At 39.2% G+C, this 20,463-nt stretch overlaps 1 protein-coding gene across 8 annotated transcripts in view; it reads right to left on the reverse strand.

Annotated features, from left to right (window-relative positions):
- The window catches only part of RASGRP3 (RAS guanyl releasing protein 3), a 106,710-nt gene that overhangs the window by 44,429 nt on the left and 41,818 nt on the right, over nucleotides 1-20,463 (reverse strand). For 4 of the 8 annotated variants that reach the window (XM_007082428.3, XM_042982185.1, XM_042982184.1 and 1 more), the window contains exons 2-3: nucleotides 19,051-19,133; nucleotides 466-598 (exon numbers count right to left, since the gene is read on the reverse strand). The gene's annotated coding sequence lies outside the window, so the exon portion shown is untranslated. Of the gene's footprint in view, nucleotides 1-465; nucleotides 599-6,313; nucleotides 6,474-19,050; nucleotides 19,134-20,463 lie in introns of all 8 variants that reach the window. The other 4 variants (XM_007082431.3, XM_007082432.3, XM_042982182.1 and 1 more) reach the window with 3 other exon arrangements.

A 20,463-nucleotide genomic window follows, 5' to 3' on the forward strand; every position in this document is an offset into this window, starting at 1 on the left:
TCTTCTTGAGGAAGGTATTACCCTTCCATAAGGGGTTAGCAAGAAATAATGTGGTACCAAAGACCTGTCACTATGTTTGGGATTATATTTGTGATCTGCAAGGAAGGCAGCACATGAGAGCCAGGCAGGCCAGGCTCTCCAGTTACAATCTGTTTCTGCAACCAGTAGATGTGTCTGTGTCCCCACTTAGCATTCTGTCACCTGCACATGCTCCTGAGATCTCATTTTATTTGTGTGGCTATTATTGTGTCTGCAACGGCTTTTTCAAAAGTAAAGCTTCTTTATTATAAAAGCAACACATATTCATCATTTAAAATAGGACAGGAAGGAAAAAAAGTTGCCTGCAATCTCACCATCCAAAGATAACTCTTGTTAATATCATAGCACGTTTCTTTCAGTTTTCCTAGGCATATTTATTTTGGCAAGTTTCGTATGTAATCTACAATGGTTTAAATAAATACTTACCTACTGGTTTCACACAGATAGGTATCCAGGTCTGCAAGAATGTTAAGGGCAGTTGTCATTCTTGGAAAATGCACTGGGGATGCAGTCTGCAGAACTGGTTTATCCAACTTGAATAATAAGTACTTTGCAGAACCTGATAAAAGAACATAAAGAAATCCCCAGACAGAGTTAAATAATAGAAACCCCAAAGAATCCATGTTGTGTTAAAACATTTCCAAAACCCTTGAGTTATAGGTGGTTTTCGAAATTTTGTCCATCTCAAAGTCAATTAAATAAAGAAAAATATTCGAAATAGTTATTTGGTGACATGGTATTTTTTAAATCAAATAGCTATTTTAAAGATCAGCCTATTAAAGTGCTGTAAATGTGGCAAAAACCAAAATTTATACACATAGTGTAAAATACTATTTTAGTCCAAATACACTTGTACCATTGGAGTACTCATTACGAATTTCCAAACACTGACCTTGGAATGTTAGTAAATCTCTAAAACAGTTTGTTGTGGTGATCATCAAACTCTGACTCTAAATCATTCCTGACTGTCTCAATGTGAGTGTCAATGTTATTTTAGTCCAGGTTGTTTAGTCTCCCAATGGTTTGGGACTTGCTTTAGTGTTGATAGGTACTCTCTGGCTGAAATGAGAATTATTGCTCCCCAGCATACACATTTTCTCACAAGTCTGAAAAGGACACAATAAAGCCAAAATTTCCCCAGGGCTTGAATTACTTCTATGAGAAAAGTTCTCACTTCAAAAGGGCAATAGAGTTCTGTTGGGTGTGATTCCAAAGGCCATGATGTCTGCCTGCAGCAAAAAGTCTTTCATTAACATGAAAGCCTCTGTCTTCAAAAAATCCTTGTGAGGTTGCCTAGGACAAAAAGAACTATGCTCCCAATTTTAGAAATAGTAAAAAGGAGTCAGCTCCATGCAGCTAGCATTAACGGACATAAATTAGCACCCCAGCCTCTTGACTCAGAACCTTTAGAGTCTTTGAAAATTGGATTTCAGTCCTAGATAAGCAAATGTGGGGGAGTTTTACTTACGTCTGAGTAAAATGCCAATATTGCTGCCTACTTTACTGGATTGTTGAAGGAGTTACAGAAGTAACATAAAATACACCCACCATATGTCCTGTAAAATACTGGGTGCTCAAGAGAATGTGCTTCCCTTCACCCACAGTATCTCTTCCCTTCCAATATTTAAAGGTCTTTAAGTTGAGGACTTAGGTGAAGTACAGGACCAATATGATTGAAGTGACAGGAAGAGAGATGTTAAGTTAGAGAAGAAAAAAAGAAATAGAAAAAACATTGTGACACTAGAGCTTCTAAGAGTGGGGCAGATGGCCTCATCAGCAATGGAATCCCATTCCTGAAAGTTCTTGAGCCAAAGTAAAGTAATGACTGTCAGAGATGTTGTGGGCTTAATTCCCAGGAGGTGTCTAGGAAGCATGCCAAAATGACAGCAAAGGTTGCTCCTGGCTCCAGGATTACAGAATTTGTAAGTTGAAATATTATATCTAGTAAAAATTCAACAAACAGTTTTGAAATGATGTTGGCCATGTTAGAACTTCGAAAGATAGTCTTGTCTATAGCATTATCTCTATTGCAATAAAAAACTAACAAAAACCCTTAAAGACTCTTCCCTCCTAATGGCAGATATTGTCTTTATATATAAATGACCACAAATATGTCTTGGCTTTTATAAGACCTTCATATGGAAATAAGGGGGTTTCTCTAAATGCCTAAAACCTTAGTGAAAATGAGTGGTAATTATTACAAGCCTTTAAACCTTAAGGATTAACAACTAATTCATCCTAGCATTTGTTGTCCTGGCCACATTCAAGCTGAATCTCCCTTTCTCTCCACAGACACGAGATTCAAAAGGTGTTATGATTATATTCCCTAAGACTAAGGAGAATCAAGAATATTAAGTTCAGTAAGAGAAAGGTTAATAAAGCCCTGAAAAATAATGAATTTATTTGACAAATATTTACTGGGGATTTATTAGACACCAGATACTAAGTAAGGTACTGGAATGGCTGGTAGACAAGATTGGGGGCAAGCAGAGAAGAGGATAAATGGGTAAATGAGAAAGACATAATTCTTATCTTATACTCTAGCAAAGAATTAAACAAATAATTACAATAAAGTATCCCCTGAAGGGGAGGGGCACTACTTTAGTATAGGAGCGAAACGAGTTTTAGCTAGGCAAAGAGTGGATGGGAATATTGCAATTATGAAAAGCTGAAAGACATTTAGAATGACTGAAGTATTGAATATGGCAAGACATGAGACTAAAGAGTCCATAGGGGTAGCTCATGAACAGTATTGTAAGTTATATGAAGGTGTATGGGCTTTATCTGAAAGGCAATGGGAAACCATTGTTTCAGAGATGAATAAGAGAGCGGTGTGATCCTACCTAGATTTTAAAAAAAAATTTAACATTTATTTATTTTTGAGAGAGAGATGAGAGGGAGAGAGAGACAGAGCATGAGCGGGAGACGGGCAGAGAGAATCCAAAGCAGGTTCTAGGGTCTGAACTGTCAGCACAGAGCCCAACACGGGACTGGAACCCACGAACTGTGAGATCATGATCTGAGCTGAAGTTGTACATTCACCTGATATGAGCTGATAGAGCCACCCTGGCACCCCTAGATTTTTTAAAGATCCCTCCAGCTGCAGTGTGGAAAAGAGATTAGTAGACACCTACACTGATGATGTGGAAAACAGTAGTCAATTATAACCATCCAAGCAAGAGATGATTGCTATCTAAACCAGTGTGTGGCAACAGAGATGGAGGGGGGTGGTTTGTTACAGAATATAATTTGAAGATAGACACAAGATTTGCTGATCCGATGGCTTTGGGGAATGAGCAGAAAGAAGGAATCAGGGATAATTCCCAGGTTTCTAGCTAAACATTCGGTTGGGTTATGGAGCCATTCCCTTGAGATTGAGAAATTGAGGGGAAGGGGAAGGAGTAGGAAATTCATGGTGGACAAAAGATGAGTTCACTTTTAGATGTGTTGAGTTAGAACTGTCTGAGACGTCCAAAGGGAAATGCTGAGTTAGCTTCTGGATACCCATTACAGACTTCTGATTTGACACCTCAGCATATTTAAGTGCTAATCAGTTGGAAAGGAAAATTTAAGGAACAGGAGAAGAATTTAACCTACATAACAAGGATCCCGAGAGGACAGAAGTGATGGAGCCATGTATAGGTGGAGGGATTTACTTTGGATAATGTAGCAGGTCAGCTTTCTCATTGTAACAGCAGGAAAGAGGGCAAAATAGGTAGAGATATATGTAGATTTGTCTTTTTGATAGCAGGAAGTCAAGGAAGGTTCTGTCTAATCACTTTTATTTACTCTAAAAAGAAGGAGACAAGGTCATCTGCTAGAAGGTCTGACGTTTATCAAGAGGAAAAAATATGCAACAGATGTGGTAAAAAGCACAGAAGAAAGAAACAGAATTATTGGGCTATTTCCCATTATTTCCATTGAGAAGGCTGATGTTTCTTTTCTGGAGTTTGTTTTGAGAGTTTAGTGTTCCTTGTTCTGTGGGTGACATCATTCGTGCCACGTTTCTGAAAGTATTTAACTTTTCTGGAACAACTTATATGGCAAGTTTCTTCTTTATGGAGCAGGCAATTCTGAGTTAATGCCATTATAGTCCAGTCACATGTGGTTTCCATAACTCAGAGCTAAAGCACGGCTGGCATTTGCTAGGTAGTTTCCACACAAGGGCATTCCTTCCTTCTCCCATTTTACCCAGCTTCGCTTCAAATGGTGAGGAAGAAGACAGATACTATTGGATGTGATATAATAAAGAAATTGTCTCTCACCCTTTGACTTGATCCAGAACACTGCATTCTGGGCAACTATAGCTCAGCCACCATTCCCATGTCCTCTATCTTCCCAGTCGGGATTTCTGTATCTCTGCCCTACCACGTACACACACCAATCTCCTCATTATCTATTATCTTTAAAAAGATCACAAATAACAAGATACATTACTGTTTCTTCTCAGTTCACTCTTCATATTTGGCATCCTTTGCTTTTTTCTGCATTGGTCTTCTTTTAACTTTAATTTTCCTTCTCATTGTTTTCAACATTACCTCTCAACTCTTTGAATTTCTCTTTCTACCTTATTTCCTCCAATTGATTACTCTTTCTCATCATACTCTGTCACAACCTCCTGTCATCACTGTCAAAGTTGATTCTATCACAAACCAACCCAGATAGTGTGTACTAAGGAAATGAGCCCAGTGCTTAGACCAAAGTTACAACATTTTAAATGGGCCATGGTGACCCAGAGAATAAAGTATCCCACGTTTACAGACAGTGGAGTAATAACCCCAAAGGTAATTGAACAAATGACATACAGGATAAGCAGCCCTGGAAAACGGTGTTTTTCTCAACTCTAAAAGTAATTTTTTTCATTCTTGTCTTGGATGGGTTTACCTAATGTGATAATAAGGTTTTCCTGAGTTTTAAATTGTTGTTGTTATTGTTTTTTTGTTTTTCTCTTGAAAAGAGCTTTTTCTAAATCGATAGGGCATTGATAATCAGTGTTGTTGTGGGGTGCCTGGGTGGCTCAGTCGGTTGAGCATCTGACTTTGGCTCAGGTCATGATCTCACAGTTTGTGGGTTCAAGCCCTGCGTTGGGATCTGTGCTGACAGCTCAGAGTCTGGAGCCTGCTTCAGATTCTGTGTGCGTCTCTCTCTCTGTTCCTCACCCCACTCCTGCTTTGTCTCTCAAAATAAATAAAAACGTTAAAAATTTTTTTAAAAATAAATAAATAATCAATGTTGTGGGTTTTAGAAAACAAAGTAATAATAGTTTCTTCAAATACTACTTGTTGGTGGCATATAATATGATACACATAATGTTGGGAAAATTACTTATAGTTAAATCTTAGAATATCATTTTGTTAAAGCAAAATATCATTCTCCCCATTTCATAGATGAAGAAATTGAGCTCCAGAAAGGTTAAATTACTTGTCCATGTCATATTACTAGTTAAGTGGCAAAGTCAGGTCTGTCCGACTCTGAAAATTTGTATTTTTTCTACTACCCACACAAATTTTAGCTGTTGTTAAGACTTGCCTATTAGATCAATTTCTAGGCATTGCCTAGAACAAATGTGTACTATGCCCTGTGTTTAGCTTCTAAGCATTCAATCACTGGCTCTATTGTCTCAAGATGAATAACCATCATTATTACAGCAGTTTGGCAATTCAGGGACTCACTGGTACCAAATACTGAACGGAAGTCAATAACCAGCTCAGAGCTCATTCCACAAGGCCCCCCTTGTAGCTCCAGTCAACAATTAAGTAACAAGGCTAAGCGGAATTTTGTTTATTTTTTCTTGGTTACTGGTATTTACTATTGGCAATCAAACGAATATATTTACATTTAACAGGAGTTAAATGAGAAATGAGAATCTTGAAGAAGCTTTAGCAATAAATACGAAATTCTAAAGTCCAACCAAGCAGGTATTTTCCTAGCATTTGGCTGAAGCTAAACACAGAAGAGAACTGATATATACACATATTAGACATTTGCAATCAGATGGTTTCCAGATGAACACATTCAACTCCTTGGAAAGGTTATGACCTACCATGGCAACTCTAGTGTTCAAATTGTAAATAGGATCCCAAAAGAAGATTCAGAACAAGAAAATGTTTAGCCTAGAAGTTAAAATTTTAAACTTTGGGAAAACAGCTTTTATGAAGATCAATGTTTTCTCCTCAAGATGCCAGCATTATATTCATAAGAATCTCATCTGTGGCACTAATGCTCTGGAAGGACCTGATTCCAAATCCCCTCAAGTAAAGTCACTATCCCTTACCCTTTGACTGTTCATTTACTCCAGATTGAGCTTGATGATGATGATGATGATGATGTTGGTGGAGGAGGAGGAAGTCATTGTTTTGAATGCTACCTGGGTCCTCATTGTGCTGAGTGCTTTACCCATTGAACTGTGGGAGGCCAGTATTCTCCCCAGTAACCTAGCAATAAATAAAACACAGCTAAACATTGTTCCTTAATTGTTACCAAAATTGTTACCAAAAAAAGGCCGTGTGAGATGAGCTCTGAGCTGGTTCAGTACTTGGTACCAGCACTAACAGGCTCATGCCTCTGTGCCCACCAGGAGCAGGAAGAGATTTTCAGTAACTGGCATGGCTAAATACAACTCTTAGGGAACCAGCCACTGGGCCCAGATGACAATCTCAGGGGTTAGCATCTACACAAAAGAGAATGAAGGTACTACACAGAAAGCCTCTAAGAAGCAAAAGAATGTGAACGGAAGGCACAGCCAGCAGTATAATCTGTTTCACAGGAATGCAGCCAGCAGTATAATCTGTTTCACAGGAATGCAGTAAGAACCACCAACATACTGGAAGGCTGACTTAAAAAGTATGTCCATGCTTACAGAAAGGCATTTGTTTGGCTGAGCAAAAATAAGGCCAATGATTAAGTATCTGTTAAACATTAAGCACTGGAGGTGTAAAGAGCCCATTTTTTAAAGTTTATTCGTTTTTGAGGGGGGGTGGGGAGGGGAGAGAGATTAAGAGAGAGAAAGAGAGAGGGCGACACAGAATCTGAAGCAGGCTCCAGGCTCTGAGCTGTCAGCACAGAGTCCACTGTGGGGCTCGAGCCCATGGACCACGAGATAATGACCTGAGCCGAAGTCAGATGCTTAACCAAATGAACCACCCAGGCTCCCCTAAAGAGTCCATTTGAAGGGCCTACTTCCCCTGCAGGATACAGATTACAAACTGTTTTTTGTTGCTATTGTTTTTTGTTTTTCAATTTTTTTTAAGTTTTTATTTATTTATTTTTGATAGATGGGGGGGGGGGGTGGCGGCAGAGAGAGAGGGACAGAGAGAGAATCCCAAGCAGAATCACAGAGCCAGACATGGGACTCAAACCTACAAACCATGAGATCATGACCTGAGCTGAAACCAAGAGCTGGACACTCAACTGACTGAGCCACCCAGGTGCCCCTGTTTGTTTGTTTTTAGAGAGAGCATGAGCAGGGGAAAGGGGCAGAGGGGGAGAGGGAAAGGCAGAGGGGGAGAGAGAGAGAGAGAGACAGAGACAGAGACAGAGACAGAGACAGAGACAGAGAGAGAATTTTAAGCAGGCTTAAAACTGAGTGTGGAGCCTGACATAGGGCTTGATCCCATGAGCCTGGGATCATGACCTGAGCCAAAATCAAGAGTCTGACACTCAACCCACTGAGCTACCCAGGCACTCCATAAACTGGTTATTATATAATAAGGATCCCATTACACCCAGTGTCAGGGAAACATGCCCAGGGCATTCTGGGAGCACAAATACGGGATCAAATTTAACCAAAGAGATCTGAGAAGGCTTCCTGAACAAGGACACTTCTGGGATTATTAAGTTTTATGGGTCACAAAACTAGAACAGAAAATACCAGCTAAATTCAGTGGTATCAGCAAAGTAGCCGGAAATATCTGAGCTTAATTCCAGAATTGGGCAGGACATTGATATCATCAACCTGTTACCAAGAAAGTTACCCTCAGAGCAACTGGGTGGCTCAGTCAGAGCTTCTGACTCTTGGCTTCAGCTTTGGGCATGATCTTGTGGTTCCTTAGTTCAAGCTCCATGTCAGGCTCTGTGCTGATAGTGCAGAGCCTGCTTGAGATTCTCTCTTCCCCTCTCTCTCTGCCCGTACCCCACTCATGTGCTTGCTCTTTCTCTCCGAATAAATTTAAAAAATTAAAAAAAAAAAAAGAAACTTTCTCTCACAGGAAACACCCCCACACACAGACACACGACAATACTTAGAACAAGAGCTGATGACAGTAAAATGATTTTACTCAGGGATGCACTGAGTTCTGAACTGTCATTGGATTTTTCAAAAAGCATAAGTAAATGGATATACTAAAAGAAGAACGGAGGTTGTACAATGCTGCTTTATTAGTAGTGTTATTAATTTTGTTATCCAATTTTACTATGGACAGTGATAAGCTTTAAAAACTAAATTTCTTACACTATTCTAATGCTAACTCCTGTATACACATGCAGACCCATTTGAAGAGGTAATATTAATTTCTCCTTTGTAAGTGAAACTGTGCTATGTTATCATCTAAATGAAAACATTTTGCTCCTGTTCAGAAACCGGTATGCTCATAGTACTCTTTTGAGAAATGGTAAAGTCTCAGTTTGCGATTACTTCTGATTTGGAGCGAGACCTTTTATTGAAACCAATTAAAGGTAAAGTATAGGAACAAAAAACATTTTTAAAATTAGTTCTGCATCCTCCATTAAACGTATATAGCTTGAAGGCCATAATTAGAAGGCTCCACTTAATGACTTTGTCATTTTCTATGATTTCAGGTGTTTCTCCTCCAGCAAACGTTTCTTCCTTTCTCTAAAAGGAAGACATATCTCAAGAGGTGGTGACATCTCTCTTCTTCTCATTTGAGGCATTAACTAATTTCACCTTACCCCTACAAGGAATTCACTGTGTATACCAACAAAAGAGAAAATATTAGTGACTAATAAATGTCAGTGGTGTCTGAGGTCCCCTTTAATTTCTCTAAGGCTTGCTTTCATCATCCCTAACACGAGAGAAACAATATTACTGTGCCTTCCTCATCAGAACAAAAAAAGCCCACTTAAAAAAAGGCTTTAAGAGCATAAAACACAATGGAAAATAAAAAAGGAAATTATGAAATGTTCCCAACTATATTTGAAAAGTGATTTTGGAATTTAGAGTGCATTTCCCTATTAGAACAACATTATAAATGGATTAATAGCATATTACATACAGAAGATAAGGAGGTTGGGGTATCTATCAATGCCGAAAAGAACTTTTAGAATTCTCATGGACTATAGAGGTTGATAGTACTACTTTGTGAATATACCAAATTACCCTTTGGAAATTTTGTAACTCCTAGAAACATGAATCAGATTCAGATGGGTATTTTTCTCTTATTAGTGGATCTAGAGAGACACAGGAAGAGGGGAAAAAGACAGAGGGAGAGGAAGACAGCTTTTCACAAAGTCACTATTAAAGAGTTGGAGGAGGCAAAAGACTGGAAACAAGGATTTTGTTGATATTCTTATAAAAAGGGAGCATTAATGAATTGGAGCTAAAGTACTAGCAGTTTAAGTAAATATGAGGTATCTTTCCTGACCAAAACCAGAAACAAACAAAGAACATCAGCTCCCTATTGGCCTCCTCTCCTATCGCTCTCATCCTTCACAGTCAGGTAGAATTTGCTGGATTGATTCCATGCCCTCTTCAGAACACCCAAATCAAATTCTGTCCACTTCTCCCTTCACTCCCTACTCCCACACTTCACCAAAACTACTCTGGCAGAAGACACCACATTCACCCCAAGGCTCAGCAGCCTTGCGTTGCCTCTTGACCACACTCCCCCTGAAATTCTCCCCTTGGATGGTTTTCCTGGCAACTTCTCTTCCCTGGTTTTACTCCTGTGCCTCTGGTCACACCTCAGACACACACAGACTCCTTTCTTACTGCTGGGGGTCCACAGGTGTCCATGCCTGGACTTTTCTTCTCACCTCAGACTCTCCATGACAAACTCATCCACAACCATGGCTTCAACTACCACTCCATGTTGGTAACTCCAAAAGAAACTGAGGCCAGATGCATGGTATACTGTAGAGGTCAGCGAGTGGAGGCTGCAGATGGGCAGACCTGGGATCACATCCCAGCTCTGGCACTTAACTGGGGGTGCCTTTGAGAAAGTTTTACTTAGCTCGTGGGTACGTTTTCATACCTTACCATCGCACATTGCTAGTGAAGATATGAAATGATACAGCTTTGGAAAACAATTTGGCAGTTTCTGAAAAACTTAAACAGAGAGTTACCATATGATTCAGCAAATTCATTCCTAGGTATATACCTGAAAGAATTGAAAACTTATGTTCAGAGGCGCCTGGGTGGCTCAGTTAAGTATCCGACTCTGGATTTCAGCTCAGGTCATGATCCCATGGTTCGTGAGATTGAACCCCACATCCGCCTCTGCACTGACAACACAAAGCCTGCTTGGGATTCTCTGTCTCTCTCCACTCCTCCCCTGCTAGCATGTGTGCATGATCTCTCTCTCTCTCTCTCTCTCTCTCTCATTTTCTCTCACAAAATAAATAAATGAACATTTAAAAGAAAAAACAACTATGTCCACACAAAAGTTTATTCACAAATGCTCAGCAGTAGTAATCATAATAACCCAAATGTTCAAACAACCCAAATGACTATGAACAGCTAAATAGACCAACAAAAGGAAGTGTATCTACGTGATGGAATTTTATTCAGCCACAAAAAGGAATAAAATACTGATACATGCTGCTACGTGGATATACCTTGAAAACATGATGCCACGTGAAGAAAAACATACAAATAAAATGAAATGAAATGAAATAAAATAAAGATAAAATAAAATGCCAGACCACAAAACAAGCCATATATTGTATAATTCCATTGAGATGAAATGGCCAAAATAGGCAAATTCATAGAGACAGAAAGTAAATTAGGGCTTCCAGGGGCTAAGGGAATGGAAGCATAAAGAGTGACTCTAATGAGTTCAGGGTTTCTTTCTGGGGTGATGAAAATGTTCTGAAGTTTGATAACAGTGGTTGCTTTATAACCTTGTGAATATATGAAAAATCATGAAACTATACAACTAAAAAGGATAGATTCTAGTAGTATATTAATTATATTTCAATTATAATTTATTAATTAATTAAAAATTATGTCCTCTTCACCCTCCTACTAAACTGTTTTATTTCCTTCCTTGATGTACGGCTTCATCTGCCCCGGCATTCCATGCTGGACACTGAGGACTCATCCCAGATTTCCCAGCTCCTCCTTTCCCCCTCCCTCCACAGGCAGGTCTGATCATGTACCTCCCAAATGCTTCTCATCTGCTCCCATCGCAGTTCCTCTCCACTTCCACTCTCGGGTTCAGGTTGCCATTACCTTTCCCCTGCTCCATGGCAGTGTGCACTGTTGAAAGTTTTCTAGATTGACCCTCAGTTATTCTAGGATGTTATATTACCATAAAATGAACTTCTTTTCTATGTATTATGGACTGAATGTTTGTGCCCCTGCCCAAATTTATATGTTGAACCCCTAATTCTCAGTGTGATGGTATTTGGGGACGGGGCCTTTGGGAGATAATTAGATCATGAAAATGGTTTGTTAAGCCACCCAGTCTATGGTATTTTTGTTACAGCAGCCTGCACTGACCAGGACATCATGCTTTGCCCATACTGTTTCTTTTTTAGAATGTTTCCCTTCCCCTCAATAAGTCTGTTTGGCAATCACACACTCACTTCTGAAATGCCTATTTGAATTCTTCTCCTCCCTCCCAGCTCCTCCAGGCAGACTTTGGTACTCAGCTTACTGACTTCCTTTAGGCTTTGTATGATTTATGTTACGAAGTGGTTCTGTCTCCCCAGTAATTTCTTAAGAACCAGACTGTGTCTTTTGTCTTTCTAGCCCTCAACCCAGAAATGTATCTGATATCTGTCTATGGTTATCTTTCTCTACGACCTTCTTCTTCCAAGATGATCTGCAAACGTCAGATTTCTTTTCCACTGTTTTTCTCTAATCTTATTTTCATCTTGAATTTCTTCTTTTATTCAGTGAATTTACTCCTCTTACGTTAACATGCCCATGATGGAATTTCAAGACATGCTTCTAGATTTTTTATTACAGATTTAGGTTATAGAGAATAAAAATACACGGAAAACTTCTTCCAATCATTTTATCATTTATTTAATAAACACTTATTTCTGTGCCAGACACTGTGATTAACACCATGGCAGAGATACAAGATTGTATCAGGCATAGATTGTAATCTCAGAGGACTTAAAATCTAAACAGGGAGCCACGAAATGAACAGAAATTATGATACAGGGCATTATGAAAGAGTCACGAGAGAAGTAATAACTTCTGACTCACAGAATCGAGCGGTGCCTTAAAGCATGAGGGGGGCTGCACTGAGTGGAGAAAGAAGGAGAAACCGCATGCAAAGAAAACAACACTGAAAAAGGCAGAGAGGTGTGGAGAAGCAGGAATACTAACAGAATGGGGCTCTTAAAACTGGATTTAAAGTTCACATGTGTTCATTCCTTTCACTCAATCAACATTGAGACAGGGAGAGAGAGACTGTCGTGTTCCAAGCATCACAACTAAACGCCACTGTGAAGGTCCATGTGATATAATCCAATGCAGCCCTCTTCTGGGTCCGTGCAGGCTTTACACACTTTAGTCATTTAATGAGTTCTGAGTAGGCTTGATTGATGGTTAAGAGCCGACTCTACAGACAAACCACTGACACCAAATTTGACTCCTGTACTTTCTAGTATGTGGCCTTGGGCAAATTATGTAAGCTTTATGGTGCCTCTGTACCTTTATCTATATAGTTGGAGAGTAATAGTATCTATGTTGTAGGGTTATTATGAGAATTCAATGAGTTAATACAGGTTAAATGCGAATTAACTGTAATATAGTACATTCTCAGTGTTAGCTACTATTGTTTTTTCCCTGGTAAATGACCAAAAAGTGCCCTCTAACTATGGAATAAAATGATTCCTATTTACATCATGTCTCTCAAAGTTATAAGCCACATGTATTTTATAGACACATACTCATTTGGCGAAAGAGGAGAAAAGGCAGCATAGGCTAGAAATCTGAATTATGAAATGAGAGCTAGTTTAAATCCCATTTCTACTAATTGTACTGTAGTCCCATATTTTCTTAAAGATTCCATAATCAGTGGAGCACCAGCGTGGCTCCATCAGTTAAGCATCCACTGGACTCTTGATTTCAGCTCAGACTGTGATCTCATGGTTTCGTGAGTTCGAGCCCTGTGGGGCTCTGTGCGCTGAATGTGCGGAGCCTGTTTGGTGTTCTCCCCTCTTTCCTTCTCTCTCTCCACCCCTCCCCCATTCGTGCTTTCTCTGTCTCTATCAAAATAAATAAACTTTAAAAAGATTCCATAATCAGGTTATTACTATGTAGTATTCATTATTTGGGGAGGATAAAGTAGCTGTCTCTAGACATACAACCCAACTATTCATATTCACCTATTTATATTTTTACCCATCAGTTACAATCTATTTTTCAAAGAAATATCTATCAAGCATGTAAGATAGGTCCTTACAGGGATACACAGACACATACATGTCCCCAGAGAAGTTAAAGAGCAGGAAATTTTAGTAGATACATATAGAAATCTCAGTAGTATTTCATATATACCAAAGGGTCATGAATAGGACCCCAGTCTTGACATTGAACTCATTCTTCTCCAGAATGGGAATAAATGCATGTCAGGTTATCAAAACTCATAAAAAAATGTTCTTGAGATTAGATAGAACACAAAAACATTTCCACCTAAAGTTCTGCTGATGGAGATACTGGTCACAATAAGGATGTTGAAGAGTTGAAATAGTTAGTGAAACCGAGCCAGGCACTAAAAATAGAATGAGAGCCTTGTTGGCTTCTGTGGTAATTTGTGGGGATTTCACAAGTCCCCATGTTCACACAGTTTTAACCCCTCGCCAATCTTTATCTCGCCACAAGATCTCATATTTTCAACACTTCTAATTTCTAGTCCAGGAACCAGGCCACGTATTTATTTATTTAACTATCTTAGCACTCTTCAACCGTTAATCACAGAAAACCTGAAAGTTTTTACCAAGCATTTGGGTAAAGAGATATTTTCTCACTACTCAATGCAATGCTAATTATTTGTTGCATTCTTAAAACAGAAAAATATAAATGAAGATGTTTAGAGGTGCCTGGGTGGCTCAGTCAGTTGAGCATCCAACTCTTGATTTCGGCTCAGGTCATGATCTCATGTTTGGTGGGATCGAGCCCCACATTAGGCTCCTCGTTGACAGCGCAAGTCTGCTTGGGAGTCTCTCTTTCCCTCTCTCATTGCCCCTCCCACACTCTCTCACTCTCTCAAAAATAAATAAAAAAAGAGAAAATGTTTAAAACTCTCATTAATTTATTACTACATAGTAATACCTGGTTTGGGAGATAAAGGGGGAAAAGCCACCATAAAGCCATCAATTACTGGGAAGAAAAATACTGGAATACCTCAAACAGTGTCTAGACTGAAAAATGAAGGAACACTCAAGACCCACAATGTGTTACCTTCAGGCATCTAAAGCAGTGTGAACAGAGCCCAAGTTTTGTACAAGTGTTTTTGGTTCTCAGGCATTATAATGCTTTTTCCAACATTCAGTTTTGCTTTTGGATAAGGGAGTCTTGCCTTTGATAATGTGCTGTCTACAAGGTACCAAACATCTATTTATAAAAACTGGAAAATTGTTTTTGCCATTTAGAAGTATCCAAATCTCCACATCTTTGTGGTTATATGAAGCAATCTGAATCATCCCAATGAGTTTTTTATGATAACCCTGTTTATAGCAAGATGACTGAACAGATGCCATATATTGGACATTAATAACATCTCGATACAAAGATGTTCTTGTGGGTCCTGATACAAAATCGTACTTCCCACAAAATCTAAGGAACCCTAGATCTGATGCTATAGCAGTTAAGTATAAAAGTACACTGCTGCTTAAACATTGTATTGTTCTCAAATGCCCTTTTAAAATTTTTCTCTTTATCTAAGCACACCTATTTAAAGGCAAATACTGAACCACAAGTCCCAGTTTTATTTTTTCTCCAAATTGAAGATGGTGCAAATTAAGTTCTTTCTTACTTAGCATTCACAGATTATAGAATGGTGACCCTTTGGAAGAGGTCTGGCCCATCAATGTTATTTTTTTTGTTAGGCCCTCACAAAGTTTCAAAATCTTTGCATTATTTGCAAAATGTACAAATCCAGACTTTACCTTTTAAAAATCCAGTTTTCTAGATTCTTGTGGAGAAATCTTATCTGCCCCATGAGGCAACATCTGGCTGGAGCTGAGTAGCGACTGCCTTCCAGTTCCCCAAAGTTCCAACTACCCTCTATTGTTTCCCCAGCTGAGGCCAAGGGTCATTGCCATTTATGTGCCTTTTCTTTTTAGCAGATTTATAAGGAAGTAGATTTATAAAGAAGATTCTTATCCCAATCTACTTCACTCATTATAGTGTCTTCTTGGCCTGCAGATATTTGCATTTGTGAGCCCCGAATTCAGACACATCAGGCTCCCTCTTGACATTACAGATGCTAAGCAAAGGTTAAGGGGGATTCTTCATTGTACAGGTCTTCAGAATGTTACTACTCATGGATTAAACAAAGAAGAACCACAGCTACCAAGCCTTCTGGCATATTTTCATTCAAAAAGTAGGTTCAGATCGCAAGACAAACTTCACCTCCCACCCAAGCAAGGCAATAAGTTTGAGAATTTCTACAGCATTTGTCAGGCTTGCTTTGGCTAGCAGATTATTACTTATTTCCATTTATAATATGCTTATAATGTCTAGATTACTTCCAAGTTTTGCAATTCCCTCAGATTTCTGTGTTTTCCTTTTGTAGAAAAGTTCTTGTAAAATAGATGTTCATTAATGATTCCCAAACAGCATGGGACTTGGTGCCAATACCCTCTCAACGCTTTACTTTGCAGATTCTGGAAAGATTAAGGGAAAATAGAACGTATACTGGAACGTCTATATATTTAAAAAAATGTACCTACCCATGCTTAGTGGAGAATACATTTTTAGATTCCTCACATTATAGTGAATATCTAGTTTCACTCTCTCCCACTTCCTCCCTATGTTGCTTTGGATCTATTGACTACAGCTAGTAACAGCTTACTCCTCCATGTCAGATTTGAGTAATACACAGGTACTCATCACTGTGGGCTTTCAGGATAGCTTCCTGTGGATAATTTCCGGCACTTAGATAATGAGTCACTTGGGTAACTAGAGACTATACAAGTTGAGCTGGTATTCTTCCTTTGTTGTTGTTTATTGCTCTAAAAGGAGAAACCAGAAACCAAGGAAGGGTTATTTACTGGGTCAGTGCAGCTGCAAGGCCTGGTCTCTAAACACCTGATTTCATCATTGTGCTCATTCAAGTCTTCTGATAGTGCCTTTTTTGTCTACTACAAAGAAACCCTGTAGTTCTAAAAAGAGAAAGAGATTGTGGTGCAGGAGAGACAGAGAACATTTCTACTTTTCAAGGGGACCTTTTATTCACCAGGTAAACTACCTCACTTTCTAAAGGAGAGCCCCAAGGCCAAATAGATAACATAATTTGCCCAAGTTTAAACAGTGAGTTCATGGAAGGAAGGGAAACACATCATCACAGTGAGCTTCCAGAGAATCCAGCCTCATACTGGGGTCCCTGGGACATAAAAAGTACATGTGTCAGAAAGCTGATTTTGAACTAATGCATCTGTCTTAAAAAGTATAACTTTTCCAACATGAAGCAGCCTTTGGCCACTTAGACTTGGAGAAATGAGGCAGCTATCTGCCGTCTGTCATGGAATTTCTACTCAGCAATCTAATTTTAAGAGACTTTGGCTCTTTGTACAAATATGACTCCTAACCAATCATCTCCCTTTGTCAAAATATTTTTTATATTCAGGGGCCTAAGATGATAATGAGGTTTTAGTAAAAAGCTAAAATCCCTTGTTGGTGGGTACTGGGCATCTGAAGCAGTTCTGGGGCTTATGACAAAGAAGCAGGATGACATTTTGTTGACCCACAAACCACAAGAGTTCAGACATCAGTGCACTGCAGTTCTCAGACAAAGGAAATTGATAATACATGTAATCTCTGCACCATCTCGAATGGGGTTGTGTGCCTATTTAATGTCTTTCTTCAAAAGGAATTAGAGGGCAATAATCTAACTTCACTCTACAAAATAATTCTGAAAAAGAGTTAGTAGTATTATTTCTTTGTTGTAAATAAATAGGATTACAAAGAAATTAAGTAAATTTTCGATTAGCTACTCAATCAATTCACCAATCAACAAGCATTTATTAAAGATTAACTTTTTTCTCTTTTATTTCTGAATGATGTGTAACTATTATCTGTTAATCCACTTAAAAGTGTGATTCAAACAGAAAAAAAAAGATCTGACTCTTTTTTTTTTTTTAAGTTTATTTATTTTGAGAGAGAGAGCAAGAGAGAGAATGAGCAGGGGAGGGGCAGAGAAAGAGGGGAAAGAGAGAAGCCTAAGCAGGCTCTGTGCTGTCAGCACAGAGCCCAGCATAGGGCTTGAACTCATGAATTGTGAGATCACGACCTGAGCAGAAATCAAGAGTAGGATCCTTAACCGACTGAGCTACCCAGGTGCCCCAAAAGGATCTGATTCTTATCTCATCAGGATAAAAGTAAGTGTCTGTTTAGGCTTAGTATCCAAATAGTTCTTTACTGATTAAAAAAATAATGACTGAACACAATACCTCTACCTTCCAGATATTATGCCAGGGCCTGGGTATCTGGTGAACAAAAGAGACCCGATCCCTGCCCAATGGTGTAGACAAACCGATATATAATTACAAGCTGTTATAAGAGCTAGGAATGAAAACTCACCCAGTATGCTAAGATAGAGAATGACAAGAGCAATTATTTTAGGTAAGTAGCAAGGACAGATCTCTTTGAAGAGTTAGTTGGAACTTGGAGATTAAGTTAGTAAGAGATGTGAAAGACTGAAAGGCCTGAAAAACCGTCAGAATTATAACTCCATTAACTGAGATAGAGAAGATTGGCAGGATGGCAGGAGTGCTTAAGATGTGCGATGGTTGAGGGGCACCTGGGTGGCTCAGTTGGTTGAGCATCTGACTCTTGATTTGGGCTCAGATCATGATCCCAGGGTTGTGGGATGGATCTGAGCATGGAGCCTGCTTGGGATTCCCTCTCTCTCTCTCTCTCTCTCTCTCTCTCTCTCTCTCTCTCTCCCTCTCTCTCTCTCTGCCCCTCTCCCCCACTCACACTCTCTCTAAAATAAAAAAATAAATAAATTAAAAACAAAAAAAGAATGTGTTAAGGTTGAGATGCCTGTGGAACTCCTGGGTGCAGGTCTCAAGGTGTAGTTATTTAAACAAACATGGAAAGATCTGAGATGGAATTTAATTTGGGGAATTGTCCCCATATGAACAGAATCTAAAGCTACATAAATGATTCAGATCACTTAGGAGGAAAGTATAAAGAGAAAGGACAAGAGCATTCCACCTTGAGCATTCCAACATCTAGAGGTCAGAAAAAGGAGGTAAAGCAGCAGAGCGTCATGAGGAGTTGTCAGAGAGACAGAAGGAAAATGTCAAGCAAGTTGCTCCATGAGGCCAAGAGAAGGACATGCTTATGGAAGCTGAAACCATTAACTGTGTTGAATGCTACTGAGAGAGGTCAAACAAGAGAGATGGGAAACTCTGCTTTTTAAATTTTTGCTACAAGGAGGTTAGTGGTCACCTTGACAAGAGCAGCTTTAGTGGAGCTGTGGGCAGAAGCCAGGTTGCTGTGAGCTGAAGAGTAAATGGCAGATCAAGAAACAAAGACAGCTTGTGGAGAATATTAATTTAATAACTCTGTCTAGAATCGAAGCGAGATTGGCAGTGGATGCGGAGATCAAGGGACATTTTTACAAGATGAGAGCTGCTGAAACATACCTGTATCCTGATGGGGATGATCTTATAGAGAAGAAGACGTTAAGGAATCAGGAGGAGGAAGGACTAACCAAGGGTCTGAGCACCTGTTGGAACATGAATGAAGAAAGGAAGAGAACGTGGTTGTAAACATAAAGTATATAATTACCAAGGGCAAGATGAAGAAGAACATAAATCAGAGACATAATCATCAGGTTGCCAAAAGGAGTTTATCTAATCCACCTGCTTCTGACACAGTCAGTTCTCCTTCTTGAGATTTTGAAGAGGAAAGAAGGAAGCAGAGAAATGAGCTCTCCAAGTCCCAGAGGGAGAAGTCCCAGGATGAACTGTCCTATGACTTAGGATCTAATGATCCCTTCCCCCGCTCTCTTAAACAGCAGGGCCCCAATTCCTTTGAATATTTTTTTAGTAATTAAATATCTACATTCTTGCCTGCCAACGTTTGATGCTCTTAGATACGAAAGAGTGCTTTTGACTTGTATGGTCAACCACTCAATTCAGCTTTCTGTGGATCTTATTCTGAAGGACTGTTCATTTTACATCCCCGTTTTTGCCATGGTGCCAATGCAGTAGCATTTCTTAAGGATATAGGTCACCACCACATACTCTTCAACAAGTCACAAGATGAAATGGCACATTAAATCATCTACAGTGTTTTCAAGGCATACTAGAGTTAGATCTATAACTGACATATATGGATCGGGGTGTTTCAACCTCAATACTACAGATACTTCAGCTGGATAATTCTTTGTTGTAGGGTCCATCCCATGCACTGCAGGCTGGTTAGCAGCATCCTTGGCCTCTATTCACTAGGTGCCAGTAGTACCCCACCCCCATCCCCAGTAGGGACAGCCCAAAATGTCTCCAGACATTGCCAAATGTCCCCAGAGGGCAAAATTGTCCCCAGTTGAAAACCACTGAAACAGGCTGTTGTCTGAACATCAAACTGGAAACTGAAAAAGTTAATCAAACATCTAAATTTCTTCCTAGTATCAGAATGTCTGCCTTTTGTGTAAGCAAATGCCTGGTTATGTAACTGAATTTTTCGGTCTTCAAATGAATCCTAGACATCTTCATCAACAATAAGCATTTGAACAAATGCATCTTCTAGACATCATCTCCACTTGATTTTTAATTCTGGAGCCAATTGGAAGGTTTTAAAATGTCAGAACTTGACTTAATTTAGAACATTTCAAAGCTTTCTAAGTCTAAGTTTGTCCATCATTCTACTAACTGACATATTTTGGCCCTTGTTTTATTCTTATGTTAATCATTTTCAGCTTCATTTTATTTTTGCTGTTTACCATAAGCCACATGAAGTCTTTCTGGAGAATGTCAGAGGACTTATGAACACAAGTACTTTTTTTTTTTTTCTCAATATGTGAATCAAGAGTTCTGTTTTGTGAGAATAGGTTA

This window comes from Panthera tigris, chromosome A3 (assembly GCF_018350195.1).
Source record: "Panthera tigris isolate Pti1 chromosome A3, P.tigris_Pti1_mat1.1, whole genome shotgun sequence".
Classification (NCBI taxonomy): Eukaryota; Metazoa; Chordata; class Mammalia; order Carnivora; family Felidae; genus Panthera; species Panthera tigris.